We start from the raw sequence: 4489 nt of genomic DNA, 5'->3' as shown, positions 1-4489 counted from the left end.
AAAAAAAAAAAAAATTAGCCAGATATGGTGGCAACGTGCCTGTAATCCCAGCTACTCAGGAGGCTGAGGTGTGAGGATGGCTTGAGCCCAGGAAGTAGAGGTTGCAGTGAGCCAAGATAGCTCCCACTGCACTCCAGCCTGGGCAGCAGAGCCAAAAATTGTCTTAAAAAAAAATTTAAAAATTAGCCAAATGTGGTGGCTGCCACCCATAGTCCCAGCTGTTTAGGAGGCTAAGGCAGGAGGATGGCTTGAGCCCAAGAAGTCAAGGCTACAGTGATCTATAATAGTGACACTGCATTCCAAACTGGGCAATATGGTGAGACCCTATTTCTAAATAACAATAATAATAATGTTTACCCTCACCACTTCACAGGATGTGGTAAAACACATGGCTTAGACCCTGGCACATATTAAGGGCTCAGCAAACTGTCACTGTTATTATTAGAACAATAGAGTTCTGTAATGCAGTAATAACAATAATGAACATATTGAACACTTGCCCTGTGGTCAGTACTTCATGTACATTCTCTTATTATTTCCACAAATTTAATTCCCTAACAGTTGGCTATTATTACACCTATATTACAGAGGAGGAAACTGAAGCACAGAGGAGTTGATCTATTTTTCCAAGGTTACACAGCTGGTAAGTAGCTAGAATTCAAACATAGGTGATAGGGCCAGGCACAGTGGCTCACACATATAATCCCAGCACTTTCTGAGATGGGTGGATCACTTGAGGTCAGGAGTTCAAGACCAGCCTGGCCAACATGGTGAAACCCTGTCTCTACTAAAAATACAAAAATTAGCTGGGCGTGGTGTCACGTACCTGTAATCCCACGTACTCAGGAGGCTGAGGCAGGAGAATCGCTTGAACCTGGGAGGTGGAGGCTGCAGTGAGTGGAGATCATGCCAATGCACTCCAGCCTGGGAGACAAAGCAAGACTCTGTCTCTAGAAAAAAAAAAAAAATAGGTGATAGAATGTTTGCATTAATGGGGCCAGGCACAGTGGCTCCTGCCTGTAATCCCAGCATTTTGGGAGGCCAAGGCAGGCGGATCACGAGGTCAGGAGTTCGAGACCAGCCTGGTCAACATGGTGGAATCCAATCTCTACTGAAAATACAAAAATTAGCTGGGCGTGGTGGTGGGCTACTGTAATCCCAGCTACTCAGGAGGCTGAGGCAGGAGAATCGTTTGAACCTGGGAGGCGGACGTAGAAATGAGCTGAGATCGGGCCGTTGTACTCCAGCCTAGGTGACAGGGAGAGACTCCATCTCAAAGAAAAAAAAAAAAAAGAATGTTTGCATTAACGGCCCTAATTCTTCACCCTTGTAGCCACAGCCTTTGCCATATAACTCTTCAGTGTCCTCCTACTGCTAAGGTAGGAAAGAGTGGCCGCATGCCCTACCCATTGACTCCAGCCCTGTTATTTGCTTTGGCCAGCGGAATTAGGTGAAAGTGCTGCTGTGCCAGTTCTGAGCCTAGGACTCGGGAGGGAGACTTTGCATGTTTCTGCTTGTGCTCTACTGTGCCTATAAGAAAAACACACCCGGGCCAGACCAGGTCCAAGGCCCTAGTCATTCTAGCCAAGGCCAGCTAAGGTTGCCAACACTACCCTCAACTCTGACCACAGCAGAGACCAGAAGAACGGCCACCTGATTCCAGCCTAAATTGCTGAGCTCAGACTCAATGGCTTAGTAAAGGTTCTGTGTTTTTTCGTTTGTTTGGTTGGTTGGTTGTTTTGTTTGTTTGTTTGAGACGGAGTCTCCTCTGTCGCCCAGGCTGGAGTGCAGTGGTGTGATCTCCGCTCACTGCAAGCTCTGCCTCCTGGGTTTACGCCATTCTCCTACCTCAGCCTGCCAAGTAGCTGGGACTATAGGCGCCCACCACCACACCCGGCTAATTTTTTGTATTTTTTAGTAGAGACGGGGTTTCACTGTGTCAGCCAGGATGGTCTCGATCTCCTGACCTCGTGATCCGCCTGCGTCGGCCTCCCAAAGTGCTGGGATTACAGGCATGAGCCACTGCGCCCAGCCGTTTTTTGATTTTTGAGACAGTCTCGCTCTGTTGCCCAGGCTGGAGTGCAATGGTGCAATCTTTGCTCACTTCAACCCCTGCCACCCAAGTTCAAGTGATTCTTGTGCCTCAGCCTCCAAAATAGCTGGGACTACAGGCACACAGCACCATGCCCAGCTAACTTGTACTTTTAGTAGAGACAAGTTTTCGCCATGTCAGCTAGGCTGGTCTCTGACTCTTGGCCTCAAGTGATTTGGCTGGGCGCAGTGGCTCACGTCTGTAATCCCAGCACTTTGGGAGCCGAGGTGGGAGAATTACCTGAGGTCAGGAGTTCCAGACCAGCCTGGCTAACATGGTGGAACCCTGTCTCTACTAAAACTACAAAAATTAGCCGAGCGTGGCGTCGTGCACCTGTAATCCCAGCTACTCAGGAGACTGAGACAGTAGAATTGCTTGAACCTGGGAGGCGGAGGTTGCAGTGAGCTGAGATCGCACCAGGGCACTCCAGCCTGGGCAACAGAGTGAGACTCCATCTCAGAAAAAATTAAATTAAATTAAATTAAATTAAAATTTAAAAATAGAAAACAAAAAAAATTTTAAAAAAGAAGAAATTAGCCAGGCGTGGTGGCTCACACTTATAATCCCAGCACTTTGGGAGGCCGAGGTGGGTAAATCACCTGAGGTCGGGAGTTCCAGACTCTAACATGGTAAAACCCCGTCTCTAATAAAAATATAAAAATTAGCCGGGTATGGTGGTGCATGCCTGTAATCCCAGCTACTCGGGAGGCTGAGGCAGGATAATTGCTTGAATCTGGGAGGCAGAGGCTGCAGTGAGCCGAGATTGCGCCACTGCCCTCCAGCCTGGGCGACAAAGCGAGACTCCATCTCAAAAAAAAAAAAAAGAGAGAAGAAATGTAAAGGGTTGAATGACATTAGATGTATCTCCTCTACCTTCTGAGCCCCCAGGCCTGATTCTAAGACCAACAAAGGAGGAAGTTAGGAGATCAATGTCCTCAAAAGACCCAGACAATTGCCAACTCACTGAATTCTAGGAAGGTAGGGTCTGAGTCTTGGTCAGCAGAGTGAGTAGAGTGGAAATTGTCCCTTGGGGGACACACTGTAATCCCCCCCCTTTTTTTTCTCCTGAGACAAGGTATTGCTCTATCACCCAGGCTAGAGTGCAGTGACAAAATCATAGCTCCCCGTAACCTCCAACTCCTGTGCTCAAGCGATCCTCCCACCTCAGCCTCCTGAGTAGCTGGGACTAGAAGTAAGCTCCACCATGACCAGGTAATTTTTGTATTTTTGGTAGAGATGGGGTCTCGCTATGTTGCTCAGGCTGGTCTTGAACATCTGGGCTCAAGCTATTTGCCCACTTCAACCTCCCAAAGTGCTGGGGTTACACGTGTGAGCCACTGTGCTCAGTCCCAAATCCATTTTTGTTCTTCCCTCCTTCCATGGAAAAGTGAAAGTGAGCACACAGCTACCTACCACCTGTGTGACTTTGGCTGAGATATTTCTACTCTTTGGGCCTTAGTTTGTTCATCTGCAAAATCGTGATGGCCCAACACAGTGGCTCACGCTTGCAATATCACCACTTTGGGAGGTCCAGGTAGGTGGATCGCTTGAGGCCAGGAATTCAAGACCAGCCTGGCCAGCGTGGTGAAACCTCGTCTTTACTAACAAAGTACAAAAATTATCCAGGCATGGTGGCACGTGTCTGTAGTCCCAGCTGCTCAGGAGGTTGAGACAGGAGAATCGCTTGATCCTGGGGGATGGAGGTTGCAATGAGCCTGGATCGACCCACTGCACTCCAGACTGAATGAAAGAGTGAGACTCTGTCACACACACACAAAAGGGTAGGCCAGGAGGTGGCTCACACCTATAATCCCAGCACTTTGGGAGGCCAAGGAGGTGAGTGGATCACCTGAGGTCAGGAGTTGGAGACCAGCCTTACCAACATAGTGAAACCCCATCTCTACTAAAAATTCAAAATTGCTGGGCGCGGTGGCTCAAGCCTGTAATCCCAGCACTTTGGGAGGCCGAGACGGGCGGATCACAAGGTCAGGAGATCGAGACCATCCTGGCTAACACAGTGAAACCCCGTCTCTACTAAAAAATGCAAAAAAACTAGCCAGGCGAGTTGGCGGGCGCCTGTAGTCCCAGCTACTCAGGAGACTGAGGCAGGAGAATGGCATAAACCCGGGAGGCGGAGCTTGCAGTGAGCTGAGATCCGGCCACAGCACTCCAGCCTGGGCAACAGAGCGAGACTCCGTCTCAAAAAAAAAAAAAAAAAAATTCAAAATTAGCCAGGCGTGGTGGCTCATGCCTGTAATCCCAGCTACTTGGGAGGCTGAGGCAGGAGAATTGCTTGAAGCCGGGAGGCAGAGGTTGCACTGAGCCGAGATTGTACCATTGCACTCCAACTTGGGTGACAAGAAGCGAAACTCCGTCTCAAAAAAAAAAAAGTAACGA

At 48.8% G+C, this 4489-nt stretch overlaps 1 protein-coding gene across 1 annotated transcript in view; it reads right to left on the bottom strand.

The window, feature by feature from the left end:
• SPTBN4 (spectrin beta, non-erythrocytic 4) overlaps positions 1–865 on the bottom strand; it is a 114870-nt gene extending 114005 nt beyond the window's left edge. Inside the window, 1 exon segment of the mRNA XM_017887463.1 lies at positions 827–865. The gene's annotated coding sequence lies outside the window, so the exon portion shown is untranslated.
• Between the last annotated feature and the right edge of the window lie 3624 nt (positions 866–4489).

Source organism: Rhinopithecus bieti, unplaced genomic scaffold (genome assembly GCF_001698545.2).
Source record: "Rhinopithecus bieti isolate Rb0 unplaced genomic scaffold, ASM169854v2 scaffold_15776, whole genome shotgun sequence".
NCBI classification, from domain to species: Eukaryota; Metazoa; Chordata; class Mammalia; order Primates; family Cercopithecidae; genus Rhinopithecus; species Rhinopithecus bieti.
Note: the sequence above shows the minus strand (reverse complement) of the source record. Positions and strands in the feature narration are given on the sequence as shown.